The following is a 23,806-nucleotide window of genomic DNA, read 5'->3' as shown; positions in this document are numbered from 1 at the left end:
GGTGCATGGTTCCAGAAGGCAATAGCATTCATGTCTATCATGGCTGGGAGCATGGCAAAAGGCAGGCATGGTGCCAGAGCAGTAGCTGAGAAATGACATCTTCAGACAACAACCAGAAGGCGGGGGGGGGGGTAAGGAAAGGAGGGGGAGGGAGGGAGGGAAGGAGGGAGGGAAGGAGGGAGGGAAAGAGAGAGAACAAGTGAGCTACTGGGAATGGTGTGGACTTTTGAAACCTCAAAGTACATCCACAATAACATAATTCCTCTAAGAAAACCACACCTTCTAATTCTTCCCAAACAGTTCCACCAAATAGAGACCAAGTATTCAAATCCATAAGCCTATGGGGCCATTCTCATTCAAACCATCACACACAATTTCTTTAGGTGTTTTCAATGGCCAAGACTAGAAAACATAAGTATTCATGCATACATAAACATACACATTTATGTGTGTATATATATGTGTGCGAATGTTTACTGATACATGCTGATACATAAGCACATGCCTTTTAGGAGGCATGGATTCACACTGGTGCCTCCTACTCTAAATCATCCCTGTGAATTCTTGTCTTTTTTTCATTTCTGTTAATTGTAGGTCCCTTCTTCCCTAGTGATAGTCTTTGCTCTTAACAATAAACACATATCTTCATTTGCTTAATTTTGTATAATGCATCTAATATAGCTCCCATATTTGATTTGCTCATATCAGTATTGCACAAATAAACCTAATACAGTTTAGGATTTTTTTTTCCCCAGTAAGTACCTGTTTTAGCTTGCAACCAAGACTTAGGGCATACAGACAAATGCATGCTGTTTGGAAGTTCCTGGGATTAGTTCTCCCTCCCCCACGATGGCCATGACATCCGTGGAGTAGAATACCATGTGTTTGCTGTCGTTTAGTTTTCTTTCCTCTCTATGTCTCACCGAGGCTGCTTTGACATTATTTTAAATTTGTAGATCATCAACACACTTGTAAACTTCTCAGAACTGCAAATTGCTACAAAGAGAGAAATGAACTTTCTCCCTGTACCTCGTCATGCCTCATTCCCTAATTCCATAGAGATTATTAAGTTCATTGTTTTCTATTTTATCCTTTAAATTTAGTTCACCAGGATCGCCATGACAAAACACTACAGAGCTTGGGGATTAAGTGACAGCTATTTATTTTCTCAAGGTTCTTGGGACTGGATCAGTTTGCTACACAGTAGCCTGTTTTCCTTGGAGGCATCTTGACTTGCAGGTGCTCTGTCTGCTCTGCCACATTACAAAGCTGCAGAGAAACATGGTCCTTGTATCTCGTCTGTGGTCTAATCTCTCAAAGGGGATCCTGTCCAGTTAGATTGCTATAAGGGCCCAACAGTATCATTTTATTTTTAATGTTAAAGATCCAGATCTAAATATGGTCACATTTTGAAATATTAGAGGTTGGACCTTTATTATATAGATTATAGAGGATGTAGTCTGTCTGTCTGTCTGTCTGTCTGTCTGTCTGTCTCTCTTTCTCTCTCTGTGTGTGTGTGTGTGTGTGTGTGTGTGTATGATAAGCAGGTATGTGTGTGTGTTCTTATTCCCTTATTTATTTCACAAATGAGACCATAGTATTTATACCTACTTTCACTTTTCTGGCTCCTTTTTCAGAGGCATTTAGTACAACATGGCTTTGAATCCTCACATATATTTAGTGACATCTGTTGCACATTTCTCAGATTCGAGAATCTTATATTTACATTCACAATGACTCCATCAGTCTTAGTCTCATAGAAAGCCTGTTGGGACTAGACAGTGAGGTGTCCTTGGAGTCGGAACTAAGAGTCCTGAGAGTGATAATCTCCCATACAGTACAGTACAGTACAGTACAGTAGCATATCCCCCACATCCATGAACACAAGCAAGTAAGCAGCAGCTCCACAAAGCAGAGCCATTGCCATTTCCACAGTGACTTCAAGCAAGAGCCCTATGACCAATTTTTCTCACAAAACTATCTTTTTTTTTTTAAAGTGTAAATAGTATTTTCATCTCAAAAGGTCTGTATCATCTTTCTCCCCCTGGACAGCACAAAGAGAAAGCAAAGAAATTTGAGAAATATGCTTTAACGCCAGGCCTCCCAACCTGCCTCAAGGTGCTTAAATTTGGATCTGCACAATTACAAGCGGGCAAAAGAAGTAGCTAGTGCAGTAGAAATATACTTGCTAAAGACCTTGCATTTAAATCCTAACTAAACGCATATAGAGAAAAAGAGGCCGAGTCATCTTGTGAAGGAAGAGACACTGAGACACTGAGCCCCTGCCTGCCTGTCAAGAGTCTGACACGGACCTGTGTCAGTCTGCTGTGTAGCATTTATCTGTGGTGTTGTCTTTCAACATTTTGCGTACTCTTTCTCCATAGCAGGCTCAGAAATTCTCATTTTACTCTTTCCATTGTTAATACAAAGTTTGGCACAGCGAGTCTCTCCTGAGCATTCATTCAGGAGGAAACAGCAGGCACACCTGAGGAGAAGAGACATCTGCTGGCCCCGCAGTCACCCCAGAGCCTGTCCTTTGCATGGTTTCAGGCATGCCTCTTCATCTGATTTATCACAAAATTTGCTTGGGATTTTTCCTTTACCTTGTAAGGGTATGGCTGGCACAGCCAGTCCAATGAGAAGAATGTCTACATTTAGATGCTGATATTTTAGGTGGGTCATGAAGTGAAATTCTCCTTAGGAGAGAGCATATGTTGAAAGTGCATGGCAGAGCTGTCTGTGAGAGCGTGCGCTTGGGAAGTGGGGAGAGAGGCCTTCTGTCTTTTCGATGCATATTCATGGGGAACTCCAAAAGTTCCTTAGGAAAAGTTCCATTTAAAAAGTTGATTCTTGATAGTCACACCCAATTGAGCAAAGAGCAGCCATTGGCTTCACGGGCTGATGTGTGGTTTAAACTGTCAGTGTGTTACTGCTAATGTGCTTAGTGTATTGTCTGGGATTTGGTTTTCTGGTTGTATTATTTTAGAGCCATGAGATACCATTTATTTTGATTGAAAACTACTCATCTCCGTCTTTTGAAATGAGTGATGATTTCTCCTGATTAAGCTTTCCATTGTCCTGGATACATTTGATTTCTTCCATTAACCACATTTATACTGGTTTTTATTAAACATCTTTTCTTTTTAAGCTGGTTTGTATTATGGTGATACATTTTTTACATCGAAATTTTCAAGAGTGTATGAAAGTGTGTGAACTGGGAAGCACAAACATGCCTAAGCATAACCATACTCCTACAGCCTTCGCTGAACCAAGCCTCTTGCACAGATAGTTATACCTATTTCTACTTGTAAAGTGTATCCTATGATGTACATGCTGGAATTATATGTTTCTGTATCTAGTGGGTATCTGGAATTTCTCCATATCTGTGATCCTACATTCATTTGTATAAATGTACATGAATACATATCTATATCTTCCATACCCTACTTATGCATACTTCCATAAACATCTGCTATATCTATATCTTCCATATCCTACTTATGCATATTTCCATAAAACATCTGCTGATTTGTATTCCATTGTCCTGAAATCATAATGTTCAGTGTTCAGTTTAAGGACATTGAGGATATTTTGAGGATTACTTTTAATGAAAGTGACCATTCTCCTCTGAAGTACTCACCCTGTTAGTCGTGTATAAACTTGACTAGTGGTAAGATCAGAAGCTCACCGATCTATAACACATGCCACCAACTCAGCAAAGATTCTCTGCCTGCTTGTTTAGCTATGCGTTGGGAACCTGTTGAGTCCACTACTAGATACTCTCATTTTCTTATGGAAGTGGGCTAAGACTCGGGAAAGTGGATTATTGATAGCAAGGGATACTTATTAGGAAGCTTACAGATCATTAAGGTTTCATCTGGGTCTGTGTACACCTTCGATTAGTTATGTAAGTTCCCAAAGAAACTTGATAAACTCAAGATTATTGCAATTTGAAAAGAGGACTCAAGAGTGTTCCTAGAGGCTGGGCATGGTGGTGCATGCTTTTCATTCCAGTCCTCAGAAGTGGGAGCAGAGGCAGAAAGAAAGATCACAGCACAAGACCATCTTTGGCTACAGTGTGAGTTTGAGATCACCACAGTCCTCAAAACAACAAATCAAGCAAAAATTCTCCCACAGTACATGCAAAGTGTACTCCACCTATGACATTTTGAAAAAATCTAAAATTTATTACTATTGTTTGCACATGTGAGTTCACAGTGTATGTATGTGTTTGTGCATGTGCATGTGAGCAATCCAGTACATGTAGAGAGGTCAGAGGACAGCTTTGGGAAGTTAGTTGTGTCCTTCTTTTACGTTGACTTCAGAGACAGTGGACACAGATCACCAGGCTTGTATAGCACCTTTACACGCTGAGCCATCTCACAGGCTCCTCACTTGTTTTTGTAGAATTTTCCCGAGTTTCAGTTGTCATTTGGGTAAATAGTGAACACTGTTTGGAATTTTTAACCTTTCTGTCAGTGAGTGCTTTTTCTTCTGAGCAGAATTTCTGTTTCAAGGTAACTATCAATGCTGAAGCCAGCAATTAATACATATGATTTAATCTTTACATTCCTTTTTCTTCCCTTGCCTAATGACCCCATTTTCACAAATAGTTCCTTTTCCTGTTTTACTATCTCTTTAGTTCTATTTCTTTGACAATGCCATTCCAAGTGTTCTACCGTGAATTGGGTCTTCCAATCTACCATACAGAACACCTTCATTTATTTAAAGTCTTATTCTTAAAAAAACAAAAAAAAAACAAAACAAAACCAAACCAACCAACCAACCAAACAAACAAACAAAAAAACACATATGCTACTATTTTATGTGCATGAGTGTCTTGTCTGCTTTTATGTCTGTGGACAAAATGCATGTCTGATACCCATGAAGCCAGAAGAGGGTGTTGGATTCCTTAGCACCAGAGTTACACATGGTTGATGATTATTCTTTGTATATGGGAATCAAACCCTGGTCCTTCAGAAGAGCAGCCAGCACTCACTGAGCCACCTTTCTAGCACACTGTCAATGCAAAAGCTACAGGTCTCATCTTGAAGGGAATAAAAAGTTTATTCTGGAATAATTTTGAGTGACCATGACCCCAGGAACACAGATTTTGGCTGTCCCAAATTCCCACATGGAAGCAGTTTTGTGACATTTTTATAGTTATATAGAACAAAAAAGGTCATAAGTAAAGGCAATTTTAAAACACAGTGGTGAGTATGTCAAACAGGCAGACACAGCAAGGTGGAGAAAGCTTTTCTACAGGCCCAAGATGTTCTCTGACCCCATTCTTAGCTTTGGGGTTGGTAAAAGCTAATGGTCTGCCAAGCTAGTGGAGTCCAAAGATTTCTGTCTCTTAGTCACAGGATGTAAGTTCTCACAGAGTTGGGAAAGGAATGGTTGTTCTGAGAGCTAGAACTAGCTCAAGATAACACAACTAACCTCTGGACCGTCAACATTCCAACCTCCCACAGTACTGAAATCTTAATCAGTCCATCAATCTCTGCAGACACAGCTTCTTTACAGGAGTTTTTGTTTATACTAAAATCCTTCAGAGGTTTAGTCCATTGTCATCATGATAGGAAGCAGATGGTGTGCTGGAGAGGTAGCTGAGAGGTCTACATCTGGATCTGCAGGCAGCAGGGAGAAAGAGTGATAATGGGCCTGACTTGAGTGTCTGAAACCTCAAAGCCCACCCCCCAGTGACATACTTCCTTCAACCAGGCGGAACCTACTCCAACAAGGCCACATCTCCAATAATGGCACTCCCTGTGAGCCTGTGGCAGCCATTTTCATTCAAATCACCAAACCTTCTGTTTTCTAACTAGTTCTTTAATTCATATTGTAGAGTGAAAATTATGGAGATCATTTTAAGTTTTAAGTTTGTAGAATTTACTTTGGATATATAGGATACTCTTTAAGTTTTCAACAAAGGCATGGAAAATTTCTGTGTGAAATAAGCCATGAAGCAAGCCAAGAATGTGGAAAGACCAGTCACCATTACTGGAACTGGCCGACCACAAAGAGAAAGGAAAGAATGCAAGTGAGCTAGGTGGAACCAAGCTGGGAACCAAGCTGGGAACCAAGCTGGTAGCCGCAGTGACAGGGCAAGGCCGCAGTGACAGGGTAGGACCACATTCTTAAGAAAGATTAGCGTACAGAGAGTTTTCACATGACCCTGACTCATGTAGGTTGGGTTCCTTTGGAATATTCCACTATTTTTATGTTTTGCCACCTTAACAAGCCCTCATCCCCCTCCCCATTCCTTGGTTTGTGGTTTTTCCCTTTAAAAATCCCTCTCAAACTGGCTGTCTTTGTCAATTCAGCTCCTGCGTGAGCAGACTAATTGACCGTTAGCCCGGCTAACTTTCCCCAATAAAAACCTCTTCTGATTGCATCCAGATTTGGTGCCTTGCGAGTTTGTGGGTGGTCGTGTCATCCCGAGACTTGAGTGAGGGTCTCCCCTGAGTGGAGGTTTTCAATATCAGCATGCAAAAATGTCCTATGAAAAAATATGTGTGTGTGTGTGTGTGTGTGTGTGTGTGTGTGTTTCAACAAAACAAATCTCCTGATATTTAATCTAGATTGTAACTTTTTGAAGGGATTTTCTTTTCTTTGTGTGCTTATTTTCTAAGTGGATGCCTGGTACTTAGCATGCAGTCAGTAGTTAATAATGACTCAAGGGACTGTTTGCTTCTCAAATGGATATAAAGTATCCTTAAGTATAACTGCAAAGTTGTACAGACAGTGTTGGCATTTAGTCTAGGCTCTGCCCCACAGTTACCTGGCAACATCCAGCTGTGCCTGACTCCCCCCTCCACTCTCTTGCTCTTGTTCTCTTCTCTTCTCCTCTTGCTCTTGCTTCCTTACCTTCTTCCCCCTCCCTCTCCATTCCCCTCCTCCCCCTTCTCTCTCCATGTGCTCATGGCCGCCTCTACTCCTCTCTGTCTCTCTCTGTCTCTCTGCCTTTCTCTGTCTCTACTCCCTCAACTCCCCTCCACATGCCCTAAATAAATTCTATTCTATACTATACTCTCCTATGGCTGGTACCTCAGGGGGGAAGAGATGCTTCGGCATGGGTCCCCAGAGGCACTCCTTCCCCTACACTGTACCCTGCCCCCACCAAACATATTCTTTCCTCTTTATCTCTTTATAAAGCACAACAGACAGTATCAACCAAGGACATGGGAAATCATCACTGACTGCTTAGGTGAAGGAGTAGCAGGCATGTTGCTAACATGTTTGCAGTTTGATGGATATGCTACCATCATAAGTTATGTGGTCTGCCTGCTGTGTCTCTGTGTCTATTGCCAGCCAAATCTACCTTTGTCCTTTCCATATTGGCTGATCAACTGTGCACTTCCTCTGAGCTCCAACATTATCTGTCCAGTAAAACTGAAGTAGAATGAGAACCCAAATCAATGTTAATGATAATGAATAATAAAAAAAAAGCCAACATTGCATGCCCATCCATGGTTCAAGTATCCCTTTCCAACTCCCTGACACACAATGCAACACTTATCATCTCGCCTTTGTGACTCCATTTTATCCTCTGGACATCCTATCATCCCTGTTTGAGAGGTGAGGACAGACAGGCCCTGAAAGGTTTAAAACCTTATTTAGGAATTTACAGGATCATGAACTGACATGTCTGCAAGCTCTGTGCCAGAAACTCTTACACACCCTGTAATGGAGCTGGCAGATACTGCCCCAGCCGGGATTAACAGACTGATTGACTATTATTCTTTGTTTAAGGATGGTGGCTGCAGCCTGCTTTGTTTACTCAAGACTCAGGCAAATCAGAACATAACAGAAAAACAAATAAGGTAGCCCAACAGGGGAACTATTTGTATAAAAGACCAAGGTACACAGACTAGGGAAATAGAAAAATAAAAAAATAAAAAAACCAACCAAACAAACAAGCAAAAAATCCAGCAACACAGCCACCATCTTGTTCTCAAAGAATGAAAGATCAACGACTTCACATTTCATCTCAACCTAATCTCTCAGGATCAGGATCAAAGCAGGGTTTGGCCATAGTCTCTTTGTCTTCTGTGCCAACAGTGTGGTAAGCACAAAATGAAGAAAGGGCTCCCATCCTCTCTGCAAGATTGTGGGCATTGTGCTTTCCAATACAAAAGACAAGGAAGGTGGGACCTGAGGATGAGGTGTGAAACTCATAGGAATAGTTTTGGTCCTTGAAGGTGAAAGAAAACAAGTAAACAAAATAAAATTGTTTAAGTCACAGGGAGTTCAAAAAGACACACTTCATCCTGGGGCTGCCTTGCTACTCAGACCTACCCACCGTTCTTTCCTACCCCAACTCAACACATCTATGGGGCATTTTACTGCTTTTGTTATTAAATATCCTGTTCTAACAGGTCCATGAACTCTTTAAGGGCAAGGACAGTATTATTTTCTGAGCATCTGGTAGGGTTTAAGCAGGAAGCCTGCAGAGAGCAAGCGGTTGGTAATGCCTCCGTAATCTGATTTGACATTTGTTTGTTCTTTGTTGTTAGTAATACAAAACCACAAGGTTTCCAGATAGTGCAAGGAAAACAAGATAAAACAAACAGTAACCAGTATGCCCTTCCCCCTGGCTAAGTAAGATAGGATTGAAACATTTTTGTGCCTCTACCAGCTATTTCTCTGGGAAGTCAAGCCAAACCTCCAGCACATTAACAATGTTAATGTTCTCCTGTAGGCGGACAGGCAACTCTCAGGCTTGCTTCTAATCTTCCTTCTCTTCCTTAGATAGAATGACTTAACTCCACTAATTTTCAGAGGCGGGGGGTGGGTGGGGGATGATTGGAGGTGGGAAAGGAGGTGGCGTGGAGGGAGCTGAGACTGTCTTCAGAATCTCCATATTGTCATACACACAGACAAATTCAGCGTTTAACCCCACAGCACCACAGCAGAATTACTAAGAGCCTCAACCAGAATAGGAACCTGATATTTTGGGCTATTTAAGAATACTTTTTTTTTTGATTCAATAAAATTTTATTTTCCCAAATGTACAGCTGACTGAACCTGCTCATGCATCTTCACCAGCAGCCGGGGCATCTCCACCCTTTGTGTTTCTGGTGTAAATTACTTGGGCTCTGTCCTTTGAAACCAGCTTGATGAGTCCTTTACTAAGTAGCTCCTGAAGGGCCGCCCTGGCCAAGGAACCTCGAGTCTTCCGTCTCTCAGACAACACAGCTGGAGTAATGAGCTTGTAGTTGGGCACTTCCTTACAGAGTTTGTCGTATGTAGCTTTGTCAAACAGGACGAGGTTGTTCAGCTTGTCCCGAACTTTGCCTTTGGACCACTTCTTCTTTTTGGCCTTGCCACCAGATTTATTTACGGGGTCTTTGTCTTTTTTTGCCGACTTTCCGGCATCTTTCTTCTTCTTGTCGTCTTTGGGCGGCATGGCGAAACTCAGAGAGTAGTGTGGACCACTGCAGCCTCACTAAAATGTCGGAAAAAAAGGAAGCCCGGTGGGCCAACAATCCCAGAAACCACATTTTTTTTTTTTTCTGAAGCCAGGCAAGTTTTACTTTCAGAAATAGCTGCAGCCTCCATATCTAAGTGGGTATGGCCAAAGTAAGACAGGAAAACACGTGGGAGGCTCTAGCTTTTAGCTTTGCTGTTTATATTTGACCATACACTTGGTTGACTAAGAGAACACGTGACTCTGACAAATCTTATTAACTTGCCTGGCACACCACTAAGATTTTCCTGGAAACAATGAGGTATTTGTAAATTTGTTTGCATTCTTACAGAAATTAAATGGTGTGACATTTTGTGCCTTTTGATGAACATGTTTCTTTGTGGCAAGAGGGTGAGAACATTGACTTAGAAATCAATATTTTTAGCTTGGCTCCTTTCCACCCTTTCAAGAACCTCATTTTCTGAGCCCCATTTCCTACCTGTAAATGAACAAGTTAGACAAAATGACTTCAAGAATCTTTTCCTCTAGATCACTAATGTTCTGTGTTATTGCTTATGAGATAGGGTATAAAAGAGAAATGTCCAGCTGAAATCAAGGACACACGACGTGAGGTCCCAGCCTTGCCATTTACCAGTTCATTAATCCTCTCTGCACCTTAGTTTCTTTTGTCTGTAAGATCCATTTCAGTTCTAAATTGTACAGTTTTATGGCATTGCTTATTGAGTCTGAAAATATCACAAACATAAGGTCCTAGGAATTATCTTTAGGATTTTTGTACCACACAGATTGTATGACAAAAACAATCCAATTTGATCATCAACCAATAGCATTTATTGCACAAGTAAATGGTTTATCTGCCCAATTGTATAGAGGTGACAAGATGTATATTTTGTAGACACCATTCATTAATGGTGGTTTCACTTGTCCTATAGTAATTGAATTTTAAATCATAATTAATATTTAGCATTAATTACCACAATGATCTCTTGTTTTCAAGAGGATAAACACTGTCAAGTTGATAAATTTTGTATTTTTAACACTCTAGTTTGCCTGCTTCCTAGGATGGTGCCACTGGCTAACAGCCAAGCAAGCACAGGTTGGCACTTCATATCCTTAGAAAACCACATGCCTGTCAAGTGTTTATGTAACCCACTTCCTGCCATGGGTTCCACTTTAGGGTGTAACTAATTCTTTTCCTTCCTCCTCCAGGAAATGAGATATCATTAAAAACAAAAACAAAAAAACAGAAACACTCCCTTAATTATGGTGGGACCAGTTGTAAGTGTGAGAGTGCAGTGGGAAAAAGATGTTTCTGGCCACAGCCGCATCTATGAGACTCAGGGGAGCCCTAGTTTAAGGTAGGACAGCAGGCCTATTTACTTCCCTTCTGGTTCACTGGCTTTCCTAAGAAAGAGAAAAGCAGGGGAGTTGCCAAGGGTGACTTTAACATATCAAACAAGGCGGGCAAACAGTGGACGAGATCGGTAACATTTCTTGAGCCTCTCCTGTTTGGCAGGTGCTGTTAAACTCATCCTAGGCTCATCGGGTTACTTGAACTATGAACAGAATTGGGAGCTCTTGGGACTGTTTTGCTCGTTCCCCCTCTAGTTTGTCTTTTCCACATATGATGTTGTTCGTCCACTGATGCTCCTCATCTGATGGGAAGAAGAGCACCAGAATTCTCCTGGTCCCATTATCCTAGCTTAGTTAACCCCGAGGGTGAAAGACTTCCTTTCATGTCTGTGTTCAGATTGGTCTTCATGTCACATGATCATGACTGACCTGCATCCTCTGCTCAGGGGTCAGGGTATGAGAGGCACAGGGGTAGTCCAGTCCCTATGTGGAGTAGGGGAGGTGTTGTGTTTTATAAAAAGATAAGGAAAAAAGGAATATGTTTTGTGGAGGTGTGGTAAGGTGTGAGGGAAGGGGGTGACTCTACCAGCCCATACTGAGACATCCCTTCCCACTGAGGGACCAGTCATGTGACACTATAGTATAGAATAGAGAATAGAGTTTATTCAGGGCATGGGGAATTGAGAAAAAGGCAGAGAGAGAGAGAGAGAGAGAGAGAGAGAGAGAGAGAGAGAGAGAGAATTAGCCAGCCATGAGCACAATGGAGAGAGAGATAGAGAGTGGGGAGGGGAATGGGAAGAGAAGGGGAGCAGGAGGAAGAGAACAGAGCAAGAGAGCAAGACAGAGAGGGGCCCCTTTTAGTGAGTCAAGCACACCTGGATGTTACCTGGTAACTGTGGGGCAGAGCCTAGACTAAATGCCAACAGTTTTTTGTTTTCCTGGGTTTTTTGTTTGTTTGTTTGTTTGTTTGTTTAGGAGTCGGGGAAAAATGGTGGCAAAGCCTCCTAGACAAAGATTACCACAGATGTCACAGTGAGGTACTTAGGAACAATATCGGTTTGAGCTGCCAGTTTGGAGGGTTTTGTTGATTGAACAGAATAATCATCCCAAAAGAGATGGCTGAGAGTTGTTAGCTGGGTTGCCCTGGGCACACCTGTTAGCAAGCATTTATCAGGCTGCTGCCTTGCACTGCTTCTCTTCCTCAGCTGAAGGCTCCTGCAGTGCAGAAGCAGCTGCTAGATTCCTCTTGGATACGGAGCCCTCTAGATTTAAAGGCATATGATCTGACTTGGATGGCGTACAATTTGCAAGATGGCTTCGAAGCCAACTTGCTGCTTATTTCATGCCCTGTGTATTTAACCACTGCTTGATGTGAATGAAGCATTTTACACCAAGATATGACCAAAGACATTTTACCTGTGTTCAGTCAGAACATCTCTTCCAATATATCAAGGTGATATTCATGGGGTAGTTCATGGAGATGGTCTGCTTGGGGTATCTCACTGTAGGTCATAGATGTTTTCAGTCAGCTTGATCACTATTGCAGAAAATAACATCAACTACAAATGCTCCAATCTGAATAATTTTCTGGAAAAACCTGGGGCCCTGAAGAAAAATTCTCCTGTGGTTCATGAATATTGATAGATCTTTGGCTTATTTCAGCTTCTGAAAGACGGGGGTAGGGGGTAGGCAGGGGGCATTGCCCAGGTCACTTGCTGTATGAGGGTGACACATAACTGGTGTATTGCAGCTTTCTGATGTACATTTCTTCTTAGCTCTTTTATTTGGCTTCTGTATCATGACTTCATTCAGTTGAATTATCCTTCTATTACCTAATGCCACATTAAGTAATGCTAGCCAGGGGCAGGGGTAGCAATCACTGGGGTTATTTTCTTACTAAAAAGGGCTTTCATAATTTATTGTCTGGCAGTAACAACACCAGAGCTCTTTAAAGCCTGGTCCTCAAGCAGATGGACAAAATTCATCATCTCAGACAGAGCTAGCAAATTTCCTGCGTGTGAGTACGAATGGGAGGAAAGGCGTAGGGTTGTGCTGGGGGTTGAGTAAAATTGATGCTGATATAACCCCTGCCTGGTGCCCAGTGCCCGGTGCCCAGTGCCCGGTGCCTGGTGCCAGCCTTTCTTGCAGAGCAGCCACTTGGCTGCTGTCAGTCAAAGGATACCATTGTCTATGGACTTTCTTTGTATGGGGGCATGTGGGATATTGGGCATGTGAGTTATTAGTTATAGCTGGCATCTAGAACTCTACTCAAATGACTCCATGCCTTCTTCTCCAATGCTCAGCATCTTAGATAAAAGGCTTAAGGAGGAGGAAGAGGAAGGAGAGGAAGGAAGAAGAGGAGAAGGAGGAGGAGGAGGAGGAGGAGGAGGGAGAGGAAGAGGAGGGAGAGGAAGAAGAAGAGGAAATTTTACTTCAAAGCCTAAGAGACAGAAAGAGTAGAGAAAGCAATTTTCCTGTCCTTTGTAAGTTTCCTCAAGCCTGATACCCTTTCTGCTCATCTAGAGTCTTCACACAGCCTCTTCCTTTTTCAGGGACATTTCTCCAGCTCGTGGTTGCTTATAGCTTCTTAAAATAAAGGCCCTAGTTTAGATTTCTTCTTCCTCAGAATGTCTTGCTTGAATCTTGCCCCAAAGTCAAATTTCCTGTCCATCTTCTAGGTGCCTCGAGTCCCTTGCTCCCTGAATCTTCCTCATCAAAGCGATACTCTCTGAAGGCGGTCTAGCTCTGGCAGTGAGAGGGCTCCATGGAGATAGTGTCTGTTTTATTGCTCCTTATTGATGACTGTTGAGCATGCCTCAGTCAGAGCAGGCTCTCCATAAATGTCCTTCCGGGGAAGCGCTTGTCAGATCCTGTCCTGAAGCAGCGTGTGGGTTGTTTACTTTGTAGTTTATAACTAGCAACTGGAATGTGGCTAGGAGAACTTGGGGATTATAGTTTTGATGCCCTCAACATAGCTCCCATCTCTAAGGAAAGGAGAGAGTATTTATTCTAGAGTCAAAACTGAATGACCATGACCCAGAAACTCAGTACATTTTAAAAATGTGTTGGTGGAAACATCAGATAGACAGTCCAGCCTGGCAGGGAGGCTCGCCTTTGGGCTTCAGATACCATATGATGACCTTCTTAAGTTCTGGGAGGGTAGACGAAGTTAAGGACCTGCTTGTACATTTCAAAAGGTGTCAGCTAATCATGGGAAGGATGTTAGGCCAAACACAGAAGTGGGCACTAACTTAAGGGACTACTAACATAAACCAAAGTAGTTGAGTCTGCACCTCTATCAGTTTAACGCTTAAGTCACAGAAGTTCTAATACGTTAATCACCCTTGTGGAACAGTTACTGTTATGTGTAGCCCTTTTCCATGGAAACACCAAGAACAATAGTATTAATTTAATTTAGTTGTAACATTGATGCGGTTAATAGCCATCATACAGCCAGTGCAGTCTAAGATGCTCCAGGACGGTGGAGCTGTCACCTATGCTAGAAATTTTGCAGTAACATTCCAGTTAAGGTGATGTTTGGACTGAGTCTCCAAATAGCATCCACAAGTGTCACTTGTTGAGCGATGTTGGGCATCTGCTTTGGAGAGGGGCATGCCGTGCTGAGGTGACATGTCTGCTCTGACACCATCTTAAGTTTGACCTCCATGAGTCACTTGGCATCTTTGTGTTTCATCTTCCTTATTTCTAAAACTGAGCTTCTGTGGGTCTGAGCGTCAAATAATTTCGTTAAATGAGAGTAGGCATGTGGGTAAATAAAGTGTTCGGCACTATGTCCTCAAAGACGTTGATCATCAGGGTCCATTCTTCCATCCTTCCATTCTTCCGTGTTTTGGTGTGGTGAGTTTCAATGAGACAGAATGAGAGATGAGTACCCGGTGCTAAGGGAAGTCTTGAAGACAGCAGTTAAAGTGTTAAACTGGACTGTTACTTGTTAAAGGCAACTTGCTTCACAAAACTGAGTTCCCTTGCTGAAAGAGCAATAGGGCTCAGAGCAATAGTAGAACTTCAGCTTGCAGGATGCCTCTGCTGTTAGAGTTCTGTCTGTCCCCATTCCTGTTTTGTCCTTTGGTCTTGGTTCTCCATTACCAAGGGGGTTGTCTGTTTAAATTGACCTCCCATTGCCTCCTCAATAGGGAAAGTATCTCGGGGGGGCAGCTTCCCCATTCCAAGCACCGAGAAGGCCTAAGTGACTGAACCAAGCAATCAAGAATTCAACCTGAGTTTCTCTATTCATATTAATGTTCTGTACAGTGTTTTTTTGTATTCTTTCTTGCCCCAAGGGCCACCAGGAAACTGTGTGAGGGAGGGGGGAGGGAGAGAAGGAGGGAGGGAGGAAAGGAGGAAGGGAAGGAGAGAAGGCAGGAGACTGCGATGTGGTTCCCAGAATCTGTGGCTGATTTGCAAGCCTGAGGAGCTTGCACGAAAGGCAGTAATAAAAGTCAGTCATCAGCACTGATATTTATAGTAAGTCTGAGGAAAGAAAGAAGAGAAAGCCATGAAATGTTATTAGGAATCCAGAGAGATAGAGAGAGTCCCTCACTATAACTCACACCATACTACTTGACTTTTTAAATGTATGATATACCAGTGGGGTTCACATCCAGAAACTGAGTCTAGAATCTGTCCTCCCCGACCAATGGCAGATGGTTGGCTGCTATAGCTTTTGATACAAGAAATTGAAATATACTAAACAGAAATGTACACTAGTTTTTCTTCTCTCTCTCTCTCTCTTTCACTTTTATTTTTTTTTATGTTAGAAATTGGAGAAGTGTACTGAATTTCAATTAATCTGCCTAGCCTCAATACCAACTGTTGCCTACTTTTCAAGTCTGGTTGAATTTTAGAAAACATTTTTTATAAAACACCTTTTCAGTCAGTGAGAAGACAGAAAGGGATAAAAGGCAATTCTCTCATGATATTGAAAAGAATATCTAGTTGGCTTGTATGTAAGCAAAAGTGTGGTTATTGTGCAGACCAAAAATATTTGTTTACCCTATACAAACATATCAGCGGTATGGATCATTAGACACAGATCCTTGGAAATGGTTGGCAATAGGTTGGTGTCACAGGATGAAGGAGTGATACTGATTAGCTGTCATGAGGGTATGTCTGGTGTTATCTGGGCTTATAGTTTGATTGTGTAATCCCAGGTGCTATTAGTTAGTGTCCTGTTGGGGATAGATCATGGTGCTTGGAAATCTAACAGACATGCTATGATTGTTCTCTACATTACCCTGAGCCCTGGAAATAGGACACGCCCAGGGCAGAAGAAAATACTTAAATACGTAATAGTGTACATACGTGTTCCCTTAACCTATCTTTTAGGATCTTCCGGAGGCATAAGTCTTAGCAGCAGAACTGTCCTGTGGATTAGAATGAGGAACTCTTAGGAGTCTTGAGAAAGCATTGGCCTTTGTGAGGCCATTGGCCTCCCCACTGCAGCAGCAATGGAAGTGTCAGTGACTGGAGCCAAGTACTTCTTCCTGCCACAACAGAGTCACAGTCTCCCCAGGCCCTTGCTCAGGCAACATACTAGTCAGAGAGAAAACACTCATGGAAGGGCCCTGACTGACCCTCTCTCCACATCAAGCATCCGAAGATTCTCTGGCACCCAGCACTTACCCAACACCTACTAAACAGTACATTGTAAGAAACACCTGCTGGCTGGTTCAGTAAAATAAGAGCCATTACACCTTTAAGATGATTTAGAACGAGCTAAGCCACTAAAGAAACTTTGGCCTTTTTAGAGAGGCCAGCCAACTACTAATAGACCTACTACATGCAATAAGAGGTAAGACACAGTTGATTTTCTATTGTGATTTTGGTCAGAATAAAGAGACCCTCTATGGCATTATGGAGGCATGACTTTGGATGTGTGTATCTGTGAGGGTATTTTCACAGACGTGTGTGTGTGTGTGTGTGTGTGTGTGTGTGTGTATGAGAGAGAGAGACAAACAGACATACACTGTCTTCTTTGGCTGGGGTTGTAGACTGAATAAAAAGAGAATATAGAATACAAATTGTATACCTGTGTTCACTTTTCTTCTGCTTCCTGCCTGTGTACAAAACGTGACTGGCTACCCCCAGCTCCTGCTATATCCTGCTTCTCTGCAGTGAGGTACTGTAATCCATGAAATGAAGACCCTAATAAACCCTACCTTCCTTAAGTCACCTCTATCAAAGGGAGTTTGTCACAGTAAAGGGACAAATCCTTACTACTGACATATATGAATTGGGGGAGGGGAAGTTCAGAGTTAGCTTATCATCAGTCTGTCTTGTTAAGGTGCAGATTATGTAGCTGAGTATGGAGGCTGTGAAAACTGACAATGGTAAGAGGCTTCTGAACATACATGCAGTAACCAACAATGGATTAGGTACCATCTGCAGAGATGTACCTGAGGTCCCAAGCAAGCATTTATGTGCACAGCATGGCACTAGCCCACAGCAGCCTTGGGTCTGAACACACACATCCTTTCTGCAGGCATGCCACCATGCCTCACAGTGTCAACAGAGACACGGCAGCGGCAGCTCAGATTCAAAACTGCTGTATGTCATGAATGTGCAGTGTTTTCACTGTGCACGCAAAATGTGTTGCTCCTATAGAATCATAAGGGTACAATCATGGAAAACAAAGACTTACAATACTTTCCTGTTGTCATTTCTCATCATGTATAAGGCTAGGTTGTTTTTGGATTGTGCTGTGTGAGAGTGTTTGATTATAGGATTATTTTTTAAGGTTCTGATCCAAGCCCCCCTCCCCCCTCTCTCTTTCACACACACACACACACACACACACACACACACACACACACACACACGATCATTAATGAATTTTGTCTTGGGAATTGAGACTGAGTTTTTCTTACTTTCTAAAAGGCCCCAAACACACTTCTGTGATTTTGTGTGAGAAGTAGCATCCTCATTATTGAAGATTATAAGATCAAAAGAATGTTCAAATAATGTTGAAAAATATTGAAGATGCTTCAGTATTAAATATTCAGCCAAGATACAATTTTTTATGTAAAAGGAAATTATCATACCAATCTCATTTGTATAAAATTTTGTTTTTGTCCTTAGTATAGCAAAGAATTGGTTTGAAATACATTTATTTATGATCTATGTTTGATTCATATTCCTACTACATATATGTTATTTTGATGTTAATTCTGATTTCTCAAGAGAGGTGGCCCCCAACGAGCAATCAATCATATACTCAGGTGGTCTCTTCTCCCCATTTTAACTCCTCAATAAAGGCTAGAGCCTGTGATTGGGCAGTGGAGGGGAAAGGTGGGACAGGAGGTCTTTGAGAGTGAGAGGAGAGGAGAGGAGAGGAGGGAAGGAGAGAGGACAGAAGAGGAGAAGGAAGCCAAGATGGAGTAGAACCATGTGGCCAGGAGAAACTGCAAGTAGCAAAGTGTCTCATAGATGGAGAATAAGTTAGTGTAGTACTAGATCTGCCCAATCTAGGCACACAGCTTATGAGTGTGATCACTAGACTGAGTGTGTATTTATATGGACTCATTGGGTTGGAAATTACTGCAACATGTACAGACCTAGATATCTAGAGTTTTAGAACAAAAATGTCTCTTGTGAAAAGGAGTCACATGTGGAGACAGCATAAGAAGCTCTGCTTCACAGTAAAAAGTTCAATTTATCTGCTGGAGAGGGGTTAAAAAAGCCCGCAAGATGGAGTACATTTGGAGGTCTGGAGCATCCTTGGCTGTAATGGAGTCTTAAAAACCTGGCATAATATGCTTTGCTTTCAGCTGCTGTACAAGGATATATATATATATATATATATAATTCAGAATGAATCTTAGAGAGAAAAACAGGGCATGACTTTGTCTTCTAAACACACTGGGATAGCCACCACATGGAGAAATGGTGTTGAGGGAAACGGCATCTCTTCTTTTGTGTCGAGTTTAGGAGGCACCTATTTTGGGCACTTTTATTCAAGAAATGGAAATTGTGCTTAATTTCCATTTATCTTGTTCTCGGTCTCAAACCTGCAAAGGAGCGGATGATTGATCATAAAATGTCAATCTCTCACCTAAAGAGAGGAAGAAAAGATTTATTTAAAGAATAAAATGTCACGGGGGCTCTTAGGAGAAAAGCTCCTGGGTTTGGATTTTCTCTTGACAGCCAGGCTTCCGAGTGAATAATTCTCCCTCCGTATCCATCCCATACCCAGTGTTCCCCATATGACTGCGAGTGTGGCCATGAAGGCTGCCAAATGCTTCCATGTCCAGGGGGCCCATTGGCAGTTTATCTGCCCAGGACAGAGTTTCAGTAGGGGTTCTCAGTGGCAAAGCCACCAGGTCTTCAAGACTTTGACAAAGATGATACATACATGTGACTCCTGGAGATTTGCATCTCAGTGAAAATGGCTCCACAGTGCTGGAGAGTTGTGCTAGACCATGTCCGTGGACAGAGAGACTCATAGTTAGGAGAATATAGAAGATTGACTGGTCCGGGAATGGTGGGTGGGTGTGTCAGAAGGTCCCAGGAATCCATGGCATCAAGATACAGTGTGTATACAGAAGGTTTAGTATATATTCTCTAATGTCCTTCAAGTGCCTACTGCAGGGACTGGCATGTGGTCAGCATTTGACAGATATTTGTTCAAAAAATTCGATGTGAAAATTAGAAAACCCATCTCAGTGGTTTATACGTAAACATGAATGTACATTGTTTATTAAAGGAATGCTTAGTTGCTGTAAATCCTGTGAATTAAAACAAAACAGCACGAAAGCGAACTTAGGACACCCTGAGTTTCCATCTAAACTTAGCAGTTTTGGCAAGACTGCTACTCAAACTTCCCTAGATAAATGGGATATTTTTCTGAATACTCTTCAATGTAGAGTGGCCATATATCAAAGTCTAGTGACTGGTGCCCTGATTTGCAATGTGTAGGGATAGACGATTCTTTGTCTTCAGGTTTCTGTGTCTCCCTAATGTCTAGCTAGACTGGGAACCTGTACTTGCTGCTGCTGCTGCTGCTATGGAGTGGATGATCGAAGAAGGTTAGATATTGCCATCCCAGTCTGAATCCTCAGTTTTAGAGATTGCCATCCCAGTCTGAATCCTCAGTTTTAGAGATTGCCATCCCAGTCTGAATCCTCAGTTTTAGAGATTGCCATCCCAGTCTGAATCCTCAGTTTTTCCAGACCGCAAAAGACTCAGAGATTTCCTATCACTGTGGAAAAGCAGAGTAGGGAAGAACTAGGCTACAGGTCAAAAGATAGAATGAGCCAGTCTCTTTTATGAGCTAACACACTACTAGAAACAAGGAGAGTTCTCATTTGAACTCCAAAATGGAAGGGACAGTGGCCGTGGGCAAGAAGACATCTGGAGTTGGCTCCTCTGTAACCTCCAGGGATCATGGGCTGAGACAGAGAGATAAGGAGAACAACTGAGGATCTTCCTGGATATTCACCTAAAGAGAGACTCCCAAGAAAGCCACCCATTCCTGGCTGCAAACTGTGCCATGTTCCATGTTTTATTTACTCATGCAGCGAGGAGCTCAGACCAGTATTATAGATTGGCTTGGTAAATATGAGCATCACAGAATATGAGCATTCCACAGGCTGTGCAAGCTTCTCTTTAGGTGTGGTTTCAGACTATTGTAAATAGCTTCTGTGGGTTACATAGTTACATGCAGAGGACTCAACATAAGGTCACACTCAACAAAGGTCACACTCTCAAAATAGACAACTCCTGTCAGTGACTGTTTAGAAGGCATGAAGGCTTTCACACAGCACACATGTCTTAGCGTCAGCTATCATATGAATGTGCCAGAATCAGAATTGCTCTGTCTTAGCAAGCTCCCTAAGGTGCAGAAATAATATTCAAGAAACTGAGAATGCATAGGCTTTTGGTTCCCCAACAACCTTGAGGGAAATATTCTCATTTAGTTAAAATCTTCTAAGAAAATAATTTACCTTTTTAGCTGTCACACTTTATGTTTTTAATTTTTTAATAATTTTTTTCATTAAATTTTTTGTAGACAAACTGAGAAAATCGTCCTAGACTTTGCTCTTGAAATTATCTCCATAAAAATTGATTATATTGCTTTATGTTTGTATGTCTTCTGAATGCTACCTGTCTTCCTTGGTGTCCAGGACTTTTTCTACCTATCCCCTCCTTGGTCTCTATCTTAGCTTTTATCAAAGGCTGAAGTCATCAGTTTGCTGTGGAAATATGAATTAATTACTGCAGAATCACTTTAGTGCTGTGCACTGGGCACAGGAAAATTAAAATCAGAATTCAAGGCAATACACACAGGCCATGAGGTGGGGGTTTGTTCTCAAGTTATTGTGATATGTAGTGGGGCTTGACAATGAAGGTGAGGTACAGGGACAGAGCAAACTCCAGGCTGGGAAGCTTCTCTTTAGGAAAGCCTGGTGGCTCATTGTGCCTGTCAGGGAGGCTAATGTGCCTGTAAATTTCTTCTGACAGAAAACATATCACATCAGAGCAGCAGCAGCAAACCATACAGCCAAACATAGTGGAAGATGGAAAGCTGGGCCTTTCAGAGGGATCAAAATATACCAGAGTGAGAAGACACAAGGTGTTGACAATAAACAGAAGTCTGGATGCGCTGCAATCACATTTAAAGGAAAAGGCATCTATCATTTATAGTCTGAAGAGCTGCTTCTCTGGCAGCCCTTGCTTATGTATTATTTGGCAATTGTAGTTCAAGGTCACAATATCAGAGGGCAAAAGGAATCAGACTCAAGAGTTAATATTTGCCATTACTGGCTTTGTAATTGCATGAATATTAAATATGTAGAAATAATTGTAAGCACGTTATCTCTATGTCTCTACGCATGGCTTTAATTTTTAATGTAATCTTTTTATCTGCTTTTCCTCAGCTGGCTGTGGCCTTATGATTTGCATAGCTAGAATGATCTGTGCCTTTAGTTTGGTAATGAAGTCACTCACTGAGTGGGAGAGGTTTCTCAAACAGTAGGAAAGGAGAGAGCAGAAATGAACTTTTACATTCCCAGGTAAGTGGGAAGATAATCTTGGACGACCATCTATAGATTTTTCCATTGTAATTTGATATGGTCCCTTTATGATAAATCTCAAAAACAGAAAAGGAGAAAGCACAGATATTTTTATTCCCTTAACTCCTCAGTGTTCTATGTTCGGGTCTCTTATACTATGCATTTTGAACAGATACAATTTTAATTATATGTGTGGTTAATTTTGTCTCTTGTTTTTCTTAACTTTTCTGATTGTAAAACAGTAACGAAAATAAGGCTCCGTAACATATTCGCTCAGTAAGTTCCTTCAGGCTAGTGGAGCAGAGCAACATCGTTGTTAGGCAGAGCAAGATTGTTGTTAGATACAATACACTAGTTTTGCTACAAAGCAGCATAGAAAACTACACAGGGTGTACCTCAGTTTCTTGTCTGCTAATGGGATTAACAAGAGTTCCTCTCTTTGAGTGTTCCTGTCAGAGTCAAAGGATCCACAGGAAGTACTTGGCCTTACCCAAAAATCTAAAGGCCAAAAAGGCAATTGTGCTGGATTTCAAAATTATGGGGAAAAGTTCTTATAAAACTGTGTTTTCTGGGAACTTGTCATCTTGATGCACTGTGTGTCCCCTTTCCCAGTGACAGTACCCTTCTTCCCCTTCCCTGGGGACAGCACCCCCTTCCCCTTAGCTTGTTATTTAGTGCTATTGCTTTGGGTCATAACTTACATACAAGAACATGTCCCTAAAGAGATAGCTGGGTTTTGCTTGCTACTGAATTTGATATATATAGGAACATACAAGTACACACACACACACACACACACACACACACACACACACAAGTCTGTGTGTGTACAACTATGTGCACACACAAATGTATTCACACAAGTACACATACTATCAACTTGGTATCTAGACTGAATACAATCTCAGGTTGCTTTTGTTTCGATGAAGAAAGCTTTTGACAGGAAACTAGAGGGCTTGGCTTCCTCCCTGCTCTTTCTGAAACCTTGGGCAAGGATTTTGTTCCTTGGAGTTGGATATACTGTCTTTGAAGCTTTAGAGTACTCAGTCACTAATCTGTTCCTTGTTGAGTACAGCATATGAGAAATAAGAGCTAGAGAAGATCCAGAGAAAACAGCTTAGGGCTGCTGGAAGCCAGCCTGATTTCACATTGCTTGAGTATCAGTGACAGAGAGCAAAGGCTTGCTGAAAATGGAAGGATGATCTTACATCACAAACAACTTTATTGCCCCTGATGTGTACACATTTAGGTATATTATTGACCTTAATTATCATGTGAATAGAAGACATTTTCCTCAGAGTAAATCATAAAGATTGTGATGTCAAGAGTTGGGAGTTTGAATAACTTATCATGCATTATATATTACAGGTCTTCCTGGAGAGAGAGTTTGTTTTTTAAACACAATCCATTCTCCCTATAGAAGCACCGTTTCCTACAACTGATGCCTCTGATACTGCAGAGACCAGAGGTTTGCCTCTCCTAGACTTCTTTGTACCCAGAGTTGTAGATCTGAAATTATGCTAGGAATACTCATTGTAGATTTGGAGGGCAGTGGTGTGAGCATCCTCCTGAGCAGTCGGTGACTTTTCTTTCTGTACCAGTGCACCTCAGTTCATTCCTCAGACATCGTAGAACAATAGGCAGTGGCAGGGAACAGCAGTGGCATTTGGACACTAATGCATCCTGTAGGGTGATGACACTGAACCCACAGAGCTCTGATCTTGTTCAAGTAGACATGAGAGTTATTAGCTGCACTGATAGGCTAGTTCTGTATCGTTCTGTCAGTCATTCTTGGAGGCTCTTCTGTATCCCACCTCAACAATCTGGACAGGGAATTTCAGTGACTCTTGTTAAATAACTTAAAGAACCTAGAAATGTTTATGGCTGTTCACCCTGAAGTCCCAAGTGTAATCACAGAAAATCTAGCCACTTTGCACAAGCTAATTACACTCAATTCTGTTTTTTGTTTTGTTTTGAGACAGGTTTCTCT

General features: G+C 41.8%; 1 pseudogene; it reads right to left on the bottom strand.

Annotated features, from left to right (window-relative positions):
* Positions 1-8,976: 8,976 nt before the first annotated feature.
* Positions 8,977-9,455, bottom strand: LOC114611059 (annotated as a pseudogene).
* Between the last annotated feature and the right edge of the window lie 14,351 nt (positions 9,456-23,806).

Source organism: Grammomys surdaster, unplaced genomic scaffold, assembly GCF_004785775.1.
Source record: "Grammomys surdaster isolate TR1022 unplaced genomic scaffold, NIH_TR_1.0 126076, whole genome shotgun sequence".
In the NCBI taxonomy this organism is placed as follows: domain Eukaryota; kingdom Metazoa; phylum Chordata; class Mammalia; order Rodentia; family Muridae; genus Grammomys; species Grammomys surdaster.
Note: the sequence above shows the minus strand (reverse complement) of the source record. Positions and strands in the feature narration are given on the sequence as shown.